Below are 17099 nucleotides of genomic sequence, written 5' to 3'. Positions count from 1 at the left end.
CTAATGCAACGCAATTATACAGCATTCTGTCACAACTTAATTTAATGACACTCAATCCATTTAAATTAGTAAAATAAAAGTTTACTTAATCCATTTGCAATGAGACTACATGAATAATTTAGGTTGAAATTAACATAGCATTACTGAAACTGGGCAAAAGATTTACAATTTCCAGCATGCTTTTGGTGGAATCAGATGGGGTTAAAGGTATAGTTCACCCAAAAATTATAATTTACTAATTCTTACGACGTTCCAAAATCATAGAGTTTTCTTTCTTTTGAACACAAAATATATTTTTAGGAACAGTTCTGTTTCATTGTTTCAAGAAGATACTTGTCTCAAGTGTTGCGTCTCCTATCAACACAATAGGCTATTTTATATATGGTAAAAAGAAAAGTGACATTTAGTATGCTAATGTGCTCTGTAGCTCGCTCATTATTAACTGCAAAGGTTGGGTTTCTTTGACATGCCTAATTCTATTGGGTTTTAATCAATACAGTTAGATTTTGCTACATAAAAAAAAAAAAATACAGTTCACAGAAGCGCTGCAGAATGAATCATTTAAAGATTGTGATCTCAAATCTCAAATAACATCCACGCGATCTTATTTCTAAATGAAAAAGATTCGGCTATATCTATTAAACCTTTAACAAGCACGATCACAGCGAAACATTCAAATATGTGTTTGTATATGTGCTGACCCAAAAAGAGCAGTTGTCATCTGTAGGTAAGTCTTTTCAACCACACACAGTATCATGAGTTCTGTTACAATAACTTGAATTATCACAGAAGTACAGGGATACGTTTATAGTTCGGATATAAACACTGATGTTTACGGCAACGATCAAAATATGGTGCTATCAGAGTTATCGTAAATACTAGTTTCCTAGTTAAATGAGCTGTAATCACGACTTCAGAAGTGGGAAGTAGGAATTTCCGATAGCATATGAAGGCAGCATAAATTACCTTTTGAAAGCAACTTGATGCTAAAAAATTTTTATCCAATACACCGTAACGCCAGTATGCGACAAGTTACTGTTAAAAAAAAAGTAAAAAATGATTCGTTCAGAAACGCTGATTCATCCAGTAATGAAACAAATCTTCATGAGTAAGTCATTGAATCATTGATCTCTCTAACAAAACATTGTGATTCTTAGAGGAGAGGAGAGGAGAGGAGAGGAGAGGAGAGGAGAGGAGAGGAGAGGAGAGGAGAGGAGAAGAGGAGAGGAGAGGAGAAGAGAAGAGAAGAGAAGAGAAGAGAAGAGAAGAGAAGAGAAGAGAAGAGAAGAGAAGAGAAGAGAAGAGAAGAGAAGAGAAGAGTTTATTCAAAATAGCGCCTCATACCCCCACATTCAGCTGTGGCAATCAAGCAAGTCTGCCTTATTTCCACTGAGGATTAGAAATTCTCAATTAATTTTCTCTCTTTTATGCTTCAAGGGACACAAGACAAAAATCATCTGGCTTTCGGTGGGTGCCTAAGAAGAAGTATTTGTCTTTTATTATATAGACATTTAACATAATTGAACACTTCTGGGTCATCCGACTTAAGGGCTCAGAGGAGGCGTGAAAGAAATGAAGACATGGATGTGACCCCATATTGGGTTTCCATTTGATTAAAGCCTTCAGGCATCTAAGGAAACAAGCTTAGGGAGATGATGATGGCACCATGGCAACATCAGGAGCCAGAGGCCTAATGGGATATATAGGGATCGCAGTTTGCTGTAACCATGGGTAACTGGCAACAGGGAGGTTGGTAGGGAAAATGCATTATAACAAACCATCCCCACTGATTTCTGCTAAATGTGCTCGAGAACATTCCTAGATAGTGGCTTTGATGCTGTCAAAAGTGGCCAGTTCAACTAAACTCACCTTATTTATAGTCAAAATCACAATACGATAAGCTACATAAAGAGCTCTCTGGGGGAGCTCAACGCAGGGTTACGGTGTTGCTCTTGACAAAATCTCTTTTCAATTGCAGTTATTGACTTGCAGGTTGATTTATGGAAGAGAGTGGCCACCACAGCACTAAATCCTTCTGTCACTGCTCCGTTGCAATACAGGAGTTGTGGCTGTATTGCCATTGGTACGATAAAACCATAAGAACTTCAAACAGAGAAATCAGTTCACTACATGATTACAATAATAAAGTGGAAAGATTAAAGGAATAGTTCACCCAAATTTTTTTCTTTGGTCATCATTTACTTACCCTCGTGTCATTACAAACCAGTATTTCTTTCTTCTGTGGAACACAAAAGAGATTTTGAAACCTGTCTCAGTGGGTTTTTCTTGTATGTTGTTTTAGACCCCGCTGGCTTTCACAGTACAAACAAAAATAGTTAAAACATCAGTTCCACAGAAGAAAGGGCCATCAGAAGATGTTCCACTTACAAAAAGACATACACATACAACACAACTATATAACATGTATAAAGGCGCTAATTAACTGACTTATAAGTGGCATTTATTTAACAACTTAACCATCTGTATTAGTTAGAGCAGGAAAAGGCCACAAATTCACATATGTGTGTAGGGTACCCTCACGATGGCAATTATTGCAAGAACAACCAGTGTGATGTGTGCTTCCTGGCAACTCAGACCATATAATACTTAATCATGGCTGAATAAGATAACCTGCTTAATTATGTCACAGATCTTAACTTGTATATTTTGCAGTGATGACACAAATACAAAGGGCACTAGAGTAAAATACGACAGTGTTTTCTGTGCCACTAATGAGTCAATCAAACATTCGTTTGTATCCTCATCTGAATCAGACACCTGTTCAAAAACTGTGCATGCAATCATAATCATGGTGGTAGGTCATCAGCAGGTTCTTGAAAACAAGACAGAATATGAGCGAAGGTCGTGATTAGTACTGATTAATAGTGATGATTTTTTTGCATAAAGAGCTGCTGTTTGCCTCTTCATTCATCTCATCTTAAATTCTTTACAGTTTTCCACAAACAGGAGCAGAGAGGTCACCCTTGATTCTAATAGCTGTATGCTCAGTTTTTGTGAATTGCGTGTTTGGTTCATTATGGAAGTCAGAGGTGCCACCCATGTGGAGAGAGGTTTAAACGGAAAGGTCAGCTTGGTGATTCACTCCAACATGTTACACTTTACGCAGGGGAGTTGTGCAGACCAGATAGCACTTTCTGTTATTCTGAAAATAGCATGTCAAGGATTAAGTGGTCAGGGGAAAAAAAGGAACTATCTCCAATGGGTGTAGTCTAATCCATTATCCAAGATGCGTGATGCAGGATGAAAGATACTAGGAGACTTTAATGACAATTACACCGGAGAACTCGTAACACACACTATTAACATAAGACGACACCGAACAAGGAACAAAAAGAACTGAGGGTATAAGTATACAAAGGGATAATTAACAGAACAAGAACCAGGTGTGTACCTCAATCAGAAACCATGGCAACAAACTAGAAATGAGAACTCAGGCCCCGTTTACACGTAGCCTACATGGTTATTTTGAAAAACGGAGACATTTCCTTTCGTTTGTGCCCTTCATTTACACGCAAACGGAGAATTCGCCTCTGAAAACAATTCTTTCTAAAAACTCTGTCCAGAGTGGAGATTTTGGAAAACTTTGTTTGCATGTAAACTGAGAAAAACAGAGTTTTTCCACCTACAGGTTTGGCATGCTCTTTGTCGGCATATACACGGCTTCGTGTAAACGAACACTTTTCTGAAAACTGACAGGTGTGCCGCGTTTCCATTACCCTTCAAACTGCGCAAATTGAAATTGCGAATTGAAAACACGCTCAATGGAAACACGTCAATTTCGCAAAAACTCCCATTTATCGCAAAAAAGTTTTTACGCTCGCATGAGGTGGTTTTTCAGGCAATTGAAAAATAAATATTTTGCAAAACTGCAATGGAAACAGTTTTTGCGCATTTACAGTCACCTGACTTAGAAGGTGCGGTGTGTTTGGACATGAATACGAGACAGATGTTTATTAAATTCATAAAAGTCAAAAGAATTACAGGAATACTGGATTCCTGGAACCTAAAAGAAATGCCATAATCAAGACCTCAGAGCAGAAATGAGTGAGAAATATGTGCTCACAGTATAGGCCTAAGTCTTTCCTTGTTGCTTGGATAACATATGTCTCCTTGCGTTAATAATAATAATGTCTAGAGCGGTGGCTGTGATATATAAACCTACCAACGTTCGTTGCCATGATTTTTTAAATGACTTATCGCGAGAGGAAAAAAATGACGTTTTAGTAGCATAACATCGGTTAATGGAAACACCGTCATTTCGCAATAGTTTTGTATCGATATTTAGAGAAGAAGAAGAAAAAAATCGCAAACGTTTTGCCCAAATCTGTAATGTAAACGCGGCTAATATTTTTTAAAACGGAGAGGCGTGAAATCCCTTTATGAAAATAGCTGTCAACGTGTAAACGTAGCCTCAGGCAACACGGGAAAACCAAACTAAACAGAACATGGGCGTGACAATGGGTATACCAAAGCATACTAGATGTAAATGTATTTTTTTTTTTGGTCACAAACTGAATTAAATATATTTCTACAAATGATAGATGGAGAAGTTTAGGGTTTACTTTAAGGAAGGTGGGGGAAGGAAGACCTTCAAACCTGCATCCCTTAGGAGAGTGCAGTGAAACACCTCATTACACCATGAACACAAGCACTAGCGCATCGTAAATAATCCTGACACTGAGAAGCACTGAGGAACCTGACAGCCAAAACCTCACAAACATGTGAGAGAAAGAGAACAAGTCTGAGACAAAGAGTGAAAGAATGGAGAGAAGACAACATCTCCAGCAGAACAGTGTTTTTATTATTAAACTAAAACTACAAATCATTTACGTTAGAGCTGCACGATTCTGGATAAGTTGAAATCACGTTTTTTTGTTTAAAATAGAGATCACGATTCTCCCACGATTCTGAACAGACAACTAAATATAAATTATATAACATGTAAATTAGAGGTTCTGACAAAATAAATAGACTTGCAGTCTATTTAAAAAAAAATTGATTGATTTTTTTTTTTTTTTATGTTTGAATGAATGATTAAATGACTCATAAAGACTTCACTTGTTTCATTACTGGATGAATCAGCATTTTTGAATGATTCAATGACAAATAAATTTTTAACAGTCACCTGTTGCCACCTACTGGTATAACAATGTATAATCGATACAATCGGTATAATATAAAAATTAAATCTAATTCAAAATATTGTATAAATACTATATCATTATATAAATAAATAATGAACAGAAGATGTGACAGCTCTCCGCTGAAAATAATGAAAATTTCCACGCTGACACCGAAATTGCCATGCTGATTCAACCTTTGAATGGTGGCTTGACAAAGCCTTTGAAAAGCACATTTTAAAATCTGCTTATCATGTCACCTGGTTTTACCCTCACCCAATCTCCTTCATCTTGACCTGTCAAAAACACAAATAATTTTGGCAAGATCCACAACAACACAGCCCACTGCCAGACACCAGAAGCAAAGCTCTCCTATCATGCCCATGCAGCACAAACACCTCTCTGAACCCAGAGCACATAAACAATTAAGACAAGCACCCTTTGTGCTGGTTTTGATATACCATTGCATATGATAGCACACGAGTCTTATGGAGCACCATCTCTGTTCATCTGAGTCCCACTGGATCTCCGTCTCACTCCCGCTGCTGTGTGAGCAAACTGATAATGCTGACAGCATTCTGTACATGTTCTGCTGGCAGGCTGCACCACAGCGTTACAGCTGGCATCTCCCCTGTGAAACAACTGCTAAGAGTGACAGTTAACATTGTGCTCTAGCACTATTCTTTCAGGACAAAGCAACGACTCTACTAAGGTATGAGGAAATGCTACAGTGCATATTGTGTGTATGTACACTAATAACATAGTGAGCGCATTGCTTGTGTACTAATAGTCCTATTTGGTTGTGACAGGCTAAAGCAAAGGGGAACCCAGGGGTTAGCCTACGTAAAAAAGTTTGTGATTCTAGCTCACATATGATTGTATGGACACTGAAACAATATCACCCAATTTTGACAGCATCTAAAAGATAAAACCTTATATCATGGGTATCTCTACATGCTCATTTCCCCTATTTTAACATTTTGATGATTACCTGCTATCTTTAAAAGGTTCATCTTTTAAAATGCTAATTTATCAAATCTCAAAATGAATATCACTAATTTAAAACTTAGAATCCATAAGTCAAGAAGACATATAGTGAAATATTTTGTATCTGCATTTCAAGCAATCCTCCACAGGACAGTGTATCAAGGATATGCCTTTGAGAATAGAGATGGAATAAGACCTCATTAGAATTACTGTAATTTCTCTAGGGATCGACCGATTGATCGGTTTTACCGATTAATCGGCACCGAAAACCAACTGCTGGAACAATCGTTAACGGCAAAAATCCATACAGAGAAATCTGGGTTGTGCCCGTAGCTGGATCGGCTAAGAATGTCATTATACAGTACGAGTTCATTCAGTTAAGTATCCATTTTAAAAACTACCAGTTGATTAATTGGTTTTCGGCCAGCGTGGGGCAACCTAGTTATTGCTATTGGTAAAATCCAAAATCCAAAATCCATTGGATTGACCTCTACCCTAGTGAAAAATAAATATACTAAAATTTATTTTATGCTAAGTATACTACAAATACATGTGGCATATGTACTTAATAAAAATACCCTGCCTGCAATTGAACTGTTGGTATACTAAATTGGTATACTTAAAGTCTGCTAAACTAATTTTGTACTTAAAGTACTTTTAAGTTATCCAGAAATAGTGCTAAGGTCCAACTAAAGATGTACTTAAAGGAGAACTCCGGCGCAAAATGAACCTTTGGTCTAATTACACATTGTTACCTAGTCAACCGTTATCTGAGATTTGTTTTCATGATTATCGAATGTAAATAGTTTTATCTCTAAAAACAGTTTAGCCTATAACGCTAGTATAACGCTAGTATATAGAGCATTGAGTAATGACAAATAAAAATCGCTAGTTAATACCACTAACAAGGCTCAAAATAGCCCCACACCAACACGGTATAATGAGGGTCCCTACCTTCAAACCGAAGCATTGAGAACTGTGTAAGTGTACAGACAGTTTAATAAGAAGATATTTTATACATACAGTCAACTTCGCGTATACAGGCAGAAGCCATCTTTGAAAAACAGTCTCTATCAGTCGATCTACGAACGCCGATCCAAATGCGCTGGACCATATGAGATTCAACACAGTTCAGCGCATTTGGATCGGCGTTCGTAGATCGACTGATAGAGACTGTTTTTCAAAGATGGCTTCTGCCTGTATACGCGAAGTTGAAGGAGTTCTCCTTTAAGTACATTTGATTGTGCTAAAGTGGAATTATTGCAAGTATACTTCAGGTACACTTTAAATATCTTGATATTATACAGAGATCATACTATCCTTTTAAACACATTTTAAGGCTTAATATTAAGAAATGTGCACTGTGCAATAAAGAAGTACTCCAAATAAATTATAATATTATAATATTAATATCAGTAAGTCTCAATATGTCAGTAAATATGTGAATGGATTTGTAGTAGGCTATACTTAGTATGAAACAAATGTATTTTAAATACATTTTGGTATAGGTTTTTTTTCACTAGGGTATACTCTATGAAGATGCTTGATGAAGTTATTACAGTGTGACAGCCTTGCTTTATATACAGTATGTGGTTTTAAGTAAAAAACAAAAAAAAGATATATTCCATTAATGCTCAGCGAAACAAAAGTCAAAGACATCTTGAAGAGAAACACTGACATGCCACATCAACTCTCTCTCTGTCAAGCAGCCAAGTTTAGCACAAAGCGTGGGCCGCCAGGTCAGCCAGGTGAACTCCCACGAGTCTCCGCTAACATCAAAAATCAACCAATCTCCACTGCCTCGGATCCAATCAACCTTCTCCCATAATGCCTGGGGACATCCTCTGAAAGCACTAGGATTCCCTAAAAAACAATTCTGGCATGCTACTTCCTTATCTGCAGTGCAGTCCTGTGACTGCGGCGTTTTCTCGCACATTAAAGAGAGTGTTTCCTTTGATGTGGCAGTGCGCGGTCGGGTAGATGGAGAAATGTGGGGAAATACCCTCAGTGCACAGAGACACAAGTACTGCAAACGCCTCCTCAACAGCTTATCGCCAACTCAGAGAACACACTATGTGCTTATCTACTTTAAATGAAGCACTACCACATGTTCAATGTTTCTTTTATTCTATCTACACGTGGAAGAGTGGAAACTAATCAGTTACTTGTTTTTTTTAAAGTCACAATTTTAGCCAAACTTAGTTAAACATAAATTTGGCATTAGCGGGTCGGAAAAAAAGAGCGTGCGTGGGGTGGAGGTGGAAGGCAAAACAATGGAAGAATGGGAACAAGCCCACATCACTTAGCTGGAGGCCTGAAGTATTTTTAATTAGGCAAAGTCTCATGGGACGGAACAGTGTGATTTGAACAGACCTGCGGGATCCCAATGCATTTTCAAATACTTTAAAAAAGATTCCCTGCTGACTTCACTTAATGTTGCACTTTGCTAAAGCATAATCTTAGCAAAGAAAGTTCTTCTCTGAATGCAGTCTGATGTATGTTTAAAGCGTCTCTAAAAATACCTCATTGCATTACGGCAAATCTTTCGCAACACTGTTCAGATTTGCGAAAAAGGCAAGAACTTTTCAGAAAACAACAGTGCTTTGTGCTCGAGTAGTTTGTGAGAGAGCCAGTATTTGATCCATTACAAAAACAGATCTTGAAAAATGCACCTCAAAAAACAAGTACAAAGCACTACCTTCATAACCAACAGTGCATGAGACGCTTTGTATACTCCTCTGTGCTTTAATTAAACTTTCTCTAACTGCTGCCTCTCAGGAGTCGTTTTTTGACCACTGTGAGGGCCGACACAGAGAAGCATATGGGCTCGGGACAGTCATTTATCTTCCAGATCCATTTTTAAGGCAGCAGTTAGCTGGCATCAGACGCTTTTTTGCAGTTCAGAGAGCGGATATCTGTCCAGAAGCCCCAGTAAGGCTTTAATTAGTAGAGTTAGTGGGGATAGTAGGGGTTTCAGATCTCAGGCCAGCTTTCATCAAAGCAGGACTCATCCCGAGGAAGATGTGAGAGCCGGCGTTCTCCTAGTGTTCTGTAAATGCATTCATAAATGAGTTGTGTTGGGATGGTGCCCACTCTGAAGAGCATTAGCCATGCTTACACCTGCCTGTGTCTTACAGCAGAATAATTATGCTATATAGACTTTGGCACATGAACTTTTCCTACTTATCTGTTACAGACTGGGTTGTAAGACCCAAATCCAGTTTAAAAGATGCGCGCAGTTATTGATGAGAAGTTGGGATAATATTATATATTTGGGGTCAGTAATATTTTTTATTTTGAAAGGAATTAGTAGCCTACTTTTATTCAGCAAGGATGCATTAAAATGATCAAAAGTGACATTCAAGACTTTTTTATGTTTCTATTTCAATACTGTTATTTGGAACTATTGATCAAATATTCCTGAGTAAAAATCTATTTTTTATATACAGTATGTGACCCTGGACCACAAAACCAGTCTTAAGGGTATTTTTTTTTTAATTGAGATTTAGACATCATCTGAAAGCTGAATCAATATTGATGAGCATTGATTGAGCATTGATGAGCATAAGCATTGATGTATGGTTTGTTAGGATAGGACAATATTTGGCCGAGATACAATTATCTGAAAATCTGGAATCTGAGGGTGCACAAAATCTATTGAGAAAATCGCCTTTAAAGTCCATTTCTGTTGGCGATAGTGCTGCATTCACATTCATATATTTAAGGTAGGACATGTACAAAATATCTTCATGGAATATGATTTTTACTTAATATCCTAATAATTTGTGGCATAAAAGAAAAATGGATAATTTTGACCCATACAATGTTTTGTTGGCTATTGCCACAAATATACCCGTGCTACTTATGACTGGTTTTGTGGTCCAGGGTCACATATTATATTTTTTAATTTTCCGCAAAAATATTAAGCAGCATGACTGTTTTGAACATTCATAATAATAAGAAATGTTTCTTGAGCTCCAACTGACACATTAGAATGATTTCTGAAGAATCATGTTATAGTAAATGCTGCTAAAAATTCAGCTTTGCCATCACAAAAATAAATTGCATTTTAAAATATATATATAATTTTTTTATTTTAAATTATAATAGTTCATGATATTATTGTTTTTACTGTATTTTTGATAAGATAAACGCAGCCTTGGTAAGCATTTACACCCGGTATTAAGATGTGTTTTGGTCGATCGGATCACAAGTAGACGAGGGAGATTACCAATTACATCTGGACCGGTTTCACAGACAGGGCTTAGATTAAGCCAGGATTAGGCATTAGTTCAATTAGAGCGCTGAATTAGGTTTTATAAATGTGCCTTAGCAAAAAGCAATACTGGTGTGCATCATGAGACAAAACAATGGCACTGACACAAGTTGCTTTCAGTTAAAACAGCAGATATGTATTTTAGTCTGGGACATCTTAAGTCTTGTTTGTGAAACAGGGGGGTAGTGTTTTAATCCGTCTCTTTTGTCCACTTCTGTCCTGATTTTTTCGAGTGAAGGGTTTATGGGCGGGTAAATGCATGGGCTTTTTAATATCAGGAATGGTGAGAGAACAACATTGTGGTTGGTTTGTTTTTCATCTTCAAACCAAACTTGGGTCTTCAGCCAAAGTTGAAATCCCATCTGGCTACCGCGCTTCCTAATGTTCACGCATTAGCTCAGTAGGCGGAGAGTAGGCCGTCTTTTGTGGTTGTTCGAACACATTCGACCACATGAGCACCTCCACAAAAGCAATCCGGTTGAATGCGTTTTCAACTACCTAAGTGGTCAAAATCATTTTAGAGCCTGTTTACATCTGTATTTAGCGTCGTCCACTTGTAATCAGATTGAAGAAAACACAGGTGTAAACAGGGCCTAAGAGACTTCTTTCTGGAACATGGAAAAATTTTACCGACCCCAAACGGTAAAGTACAGTACACATACATTTGTTTATATATCTAAAACATCACAGATTTCCACACCTAAATAGGAAATGTATACAACTATAAAGACGTGTTCTCCGTCTTTCAATGCGAGTGACAATAACTGTCTAGGACATTATGAGACAAAACGCGCTGGAGCATCAAGAGAGGTAATTAGGTCCAAGCAGGTTTTCAGTCAGGTATTCACAGTACAGCATGTACCGCTTCTTGACAGCTATTTGCTATGGCAACACAAACCTACAGTAAATGTGTTTATAATGTATGCATGTGCTTGTGTTGGGGTTATGCATTAAGAGAAGATGATTTTGACCTCTTACTGTATGTGCATGAAACACCACAGCATTAATAGTATGATACAGCCAAATATATATATTGTTTTTTTCAGAGCTATGACTTAATGTGCCACTCTGCCAAAGTCTGAATCAGCATATGTGCGCATTTCTCGTTTTAGCAGCATGTCAAAATGCCATCTCAGAGGTGGCTAAATAATATATGTCCCTGCCCACTGTAGGCTAAAGCACATGCTGTGTAAAGAGCCTTCAAACAATATATTCTTGTTCCACGGGCCAACATAATGTGCGCTTTGGTACATGACTAATGGTCTAAAGCCTGGAATATCCATTGAACTTAAACAGCTACATATAGCGAGTACAACTGAACTGCTCTAGCACTCATTTAACCGATTTTGACATTCTAAACTAAAGTACTAGACAATGACAGTGACAATATCCAGATTAGGACAATAAACGCCACTAAAAATCTCATCTCAACACCTTTAATGAATGGATACACTATACCTTTAATTTTGTCATTTCATCTGAATATCAATATTGTTGGCTATTTGTTAATGAGGAATTTGTGGACATTCATGTTTTATATTTGTGGAGTAAAAATATACGTTTTTATTTTGAATTGAAAAGATAAAATCAGACCCTTGGGGTAAGATGGGCCATCAGAATTAGCACAGAAGGCCCCTAGTGGAATGTTGTTACTGGGGTTATTACAGTACACAACACTTCAGTAGTCGGTACCAATACTAATCAGATTTCAACAGTCAATAAAGCGAAAGCAAGAGAAGAGCCTTCCCTTTATAATCACTAAGGCTGTCAATCTCTGAAGAGCAAGCTCACTGAATTCTGCGCTCTCGCAAAAACTCCCGTTACAATAAAAAAGCTGTCTTAATTGTACAATGAATCGCTTATTTACATCACGTTTACACTTTGTTGGTTATAATGAAAGGATTCACAAGCCAACAAAACAAAACCTTTTCAAAAAAAGTGCTTTCAGTTTTAAGCAGAATCTGACTAACTTACTGACTAGCACCTCTGATAGGCCATTGCGTTCACGTGCTCAACAGACGTTTGTGATTGGCTACAATGCTCAACACTTGTAAATACACGCTGTATATACATGTACTACCAGTACTGCAGAAATGCTGGTACCGTTTCCCTTTTTAGTACCGGTACGTTTGTCAACCTAAGTTACTGATGTTATTATTTTTAATGCTTATTGCAATTCATGTGGTTATTATTCAATAATTAAATTAATTAGATGGACGTTTCAGACATCTTCATTTTTCACAAAAACATAGGCTATTGAGTGAAATCCTTCAATTTGAACTCATGGTGTTGCTACAGTATTATGACATATTATAATTTCAAATATGGAAAATTAAATATTAATTTAATGAATAGATGAAATAAAAAAAACATTTACCTTTCAGACAATAGACAATTTCAGACATTAGTTATTTACTTATTCAGCTAAATAGATTTTATATTTTTTGCAATGACAATGAAATTTATCAAATGTTTCTCTTTATTTTATTTTATATGTTACACAATTTAAATTTAAATGCACATCGTTCTGACCCAATATATGAGGCAGTTTATTATACAGCACAAAGGTTAATGTAATTTAATACAAAGCGCTCTGGGTGGGAGCAAATGGACATAATACTGAAGTACCTGAAGTTTAATCAGACAAAGTGGCTTCACATTCTGCTTGTTTTGCATGAGGACAAAGCTGCTTATCCACACAAACAAGTGAATCATGATGAAATATCAAAGAGAACCAAGCAATGTGCATCTACATTGATCCAAAGAGACGACAACATGTGTTGCTGTTCTTTGTGGCGATAGCTTCAGAGTCGGCCTCGTGAGGATACAGACATGCCGTGTCCAAAAGCTCCACTATTAATGAGACTATGCAGGAGTACACTGAAGGAACATAAAGTACGCATTCATCTGAAGTAAAAAAACAATCCACGTTCTCATCGGCAGATCCTTCAAGTCTTTAATATTTAGCAGTACACTGTCCAGTAAACACACTACAAGATTAATTCCAGGAATATTCATGACTGAGAACTATCCTGAGACATTATTTACCCATCATGCCATTTTTACACAACTTTAATGATTCATAAGATCTAGAGCGGGGAAGCCTTGATGCTTGCATGCTGTGCGGGAGGTTGCTGTCAGCGTGTTTATTTTCAGTGAGCACACACGTAAACACTCATTTACTGCCAGTGAGAACCCGCAAATCTAGAGCAGAGAGGGGGAGAGTACTAGAGAGGAGAGAAGCGCCCATTATACGGCCTCACCCACAGATTAGCTGCGACAAAAACATTTCAAATGAGTCGGAAATCGGTTTCGTCATATACTGTATCCTTTCGTTACAGTGCAAGCCAAGCACGTGACCTTACGGTTTTGGAAGGGGGCGTCATTTTTGGGTGAACTATCCCTTTAAGGGCTAAACTGCCCTTTATCACGGCACACGGTTATTCAGTAATTTGTCAATGAGGAAAAAAAATAATTTGGTTCGTAAATGTTTCTTTTATTTGCCAATGACTCCCTCATTTTATCTGTAGCACGTCTGCTCTCTCGGTCCATGTGAGATCTTTTAAATGTGAAAAGCGCCGCACAGAGAAACAGTACAGAATTTAAAACAGCTGAAAGAACCAATTAAATTTCCATTACAGGTAACCGTACCGCTCTTTCTCTCCCTTAAAATGAGTGATTTATTTAGGGTGGGCGAACTGCAGATGCAGATAAGGCGATGGGTCATGCAGGTCTCTGCCAGTCTGCTCTCGTGTCAACAGCCCGGCAGATTTATGATCACAGACCAGGTATACGAAAAGCAGGAGGCCAGACCAAGCCTGCGTAAAAACTCTCAGGCCAAAAGAGCATGTCATTTCCTCTATTCAACAGAGGTTAATGCTTCTCTCTGCCTGCTCCGCACGCATGATGAAACCAATCACTCCTGCAGTAAGAGACATGCGGCGGGGGGGCATGACACTGTGTGTTGTTTGCTCAAAAATATGATTGAGGTTTATTATGTAAGATAAATGAATCCTTAAACATGTATTTCAGAGATATAGTTAACTTAAATTAAAACTGTTATTACTTGCGCACCACATTTATGCAAAGTTTTGGAATTTAGTGTTATTTATATTTTGATTTTAAATTATGTATTTATTTATTTATTTATGCATTTACACGACAGGTCAAAATCTTATCCAAGCTTCACCGAGGCTGCCTTCTGATCAAACATAAACACAATCCCAATACCAAACATGGCATGTTATTTATATCAAATAATACTTATTGAAAAATAATATTTAAATGAACAATATTAGCCATTATAAAAGTATAAAAAAGTTTGTACAATAGGAAATAAACAAGCAAACAGTTCAGTCAAAAGAAAAGCACCACTAGTTATACAGGATTTCAGTTAAATCAAAATCTGTGCTGTCAAATCGATTAATCGATTCTAAATTAAAAGTTTGTTTATATAAGTTTGTGATGTATATTTACAGAGACACACACACACACACACACACACACATATAATATATATAAATATAAAAATATAAATACACACATATTATATATACACAAACTTTTATTTTTTTAATCGGTTAAATAATGAATCGATTTGACAGTACTAATACAAATATAAAGTTATGAAACTAAACTTTGCCTTTGCCTCATGCATAAACCCCATCTACATAAGAGCCAGCGGCAAATTCCTGAAGGACTGGCCGAGATCACGCCGTTCTCTGCGGCTACATAAGCAATGAACGGCCGCTGATGGTCTGGAGCTCACATCTTCAAAAACGTCCGAACAAATTGTCAAATGTGCACAAATGTGTATATATGTTTATATACACGTCACATATCTTAAGTCTAAACTACATTATTGCTTAAAAAAAGCTCTCAGTAGTATTTGTAAAATGATGGTGGTTTGGTCATCCGGCATGACACTCGCTGTGAGAGAAATGCTGCAAGCGGAGTGATACAAACGGTGAAACGGTTCCCGTAGTGCCACTGATAGAATTGGTTTAAAATGACATAAGTAAGTAAATGAGGACAAAATATTATTTTGGGGGAGAATCATCCTTTATTGCATGCAGCCCTTTTCGAAAAGAAAGAGGATAATAATGTTTCACTCCTAGGAGTTTAGTTCTAAACGCTGGAGGCAAATTAGACTGCTGTGCTTTGTTTCTTGTTAGACATTGTGTGATTGAAAACCAAAGTGTAGCAAAACATGGCATCCATCTCCTGTGGTCCCGATTCTTGTTTTTTCTTTCTCCCCCACCCTCTCTCTCTCTCTCTCTCTCTCTCATTAAAACTGTCACCAAGCTGCTCCCCTGGGAGTGGTTTAAAAATAACACAAACGGCACAAGCATCACACATCAAATAGCCACTACTCCTTTTAACAAGGTTTGTTGCAGGTTTTCTCTCTCTGCTATTTGTATCGACTCTCCTTTAAGCCCTGGTGCAATAACTAGTTTCACAGCATGGAGTTTTCCTTTTTCAGGAAAGCTAAAACAAAGAAAAAATATGTTGTATATGTATATTTGACCCGGTCTGCGCGACGGACAAAAGCTCAAGGCTAATCGGGAATCAGGAATCATATTGAAAACTGCAGTACAATAACACTGGATGAAATGTAATATGAATCTTCTCATACAGTACATGAATTTTAGCATTGTTAAATATGTAAAGGCACCTCTCTTCATAATCATAATTGTTTTGTGGACACAGGGTATGAATATGGATAAAGTGGCGAATCTGCATAATGAGACTAATCTAAAATCAATTAGTAAATACATCTGGAATTTTTGCAGCAATTTAATTAGCATTGTAAATATAAGAAAACTTAGTTTAGAACATCGAGCAAATGCAATCACTAGTTGGTGCATTACATATTGATTTTCCTAGCAGATGATATCTCATTAAAATGAAGTTATAATACTGTGCAGAAATAATACTGGTCAGGCATCTGAGAACAAAAACAACTGAACTTTTAATAAGCCCCGCAAATGGGAATTATTTAAAAGATTATGCGTAAGGCAGAACATTTCCATTATGTTTTCTGGAATGTTTCTTCAAGTTCTGTCCTTTCAGCTGTCAGATGCGGACAGATGGTCAAGATCTTCAGTGTTGTGTAAAGATATAATAGCTGTATTTTATTCTGTGGATTATACACCACCATTCATAAGTCTGGGGTCAGTAGGATTTTTAAAACTTTTGAATTACCACTTTTATTCAGCAAGGAAACAAATTTGACAGTAAAGGCATTTATAATTTTACAAAAGTTTTCCATTTCAAATAAATGATGTTTATTTTCACATTAATAATAAGAAGAAATGTTTCCTGAGCACCAAACCAGCATATTAGAATGATTTCTGAAGGATCATGTGACACTGAAGACTGGAGTAATGATGCTGAAAATTCAGCTTTGTATCACAGGAATAAATTACATTTTAAAATATATATATATATTATATATTAAAACAGATATTTTACAATATTACTATTTTTACTGCATTACTATAAATACTGTACAGTATATACTGCACGTAAACTGTGTTTTTTCTTAAATAAATGCAGCCTTGGTGAGCATTAAAAAAAATCGTATTGAAAGAAAACTTTGGAACAGCAGTGTACATTGAAGAGAATTGTGTATTAAAGCAAACAGGGTCGAGTCTGATTTCATGTTAAGAATAGAACAGAGTCTTAGAATCACA

The 17099-nt window shown here is 36.9% G+C and overlaps 1 protein-coding gene across 3 annotated transcripts in view; it reads right to left on the bottom strand.

The window, feature by feature from the left end:
- The window catches only part of necab2 (N-terminal EF-hand calcium binding protein 2), an 83739-nt gene that overhangs the window by 58791 nt on the left and 7849 nt on the right, over positions 1–17099 (bottom strand). The gene's annotated exons all lie outside the window — the stretch shown is intronic.

Source organism: Phoxinus phoxinus (genome assembly GCF_949152265.1).
Source record: "Phoxinus phoxinus genome assembly, chromosome: 8".
Classification (NCBI taxonomy): domain Eukaryota; kingdom Metazoa; phylum Chordata; class Actinopteri; order Cypriniformes; family Leuciscidae; genus Phoxinus; species Phoxinus phoxinus.
The sequence above is the reverse complement of the archived record's forward strand: the minus strand, read 5'-3'. Positions and strand labels throughout refer to the sequence as shown.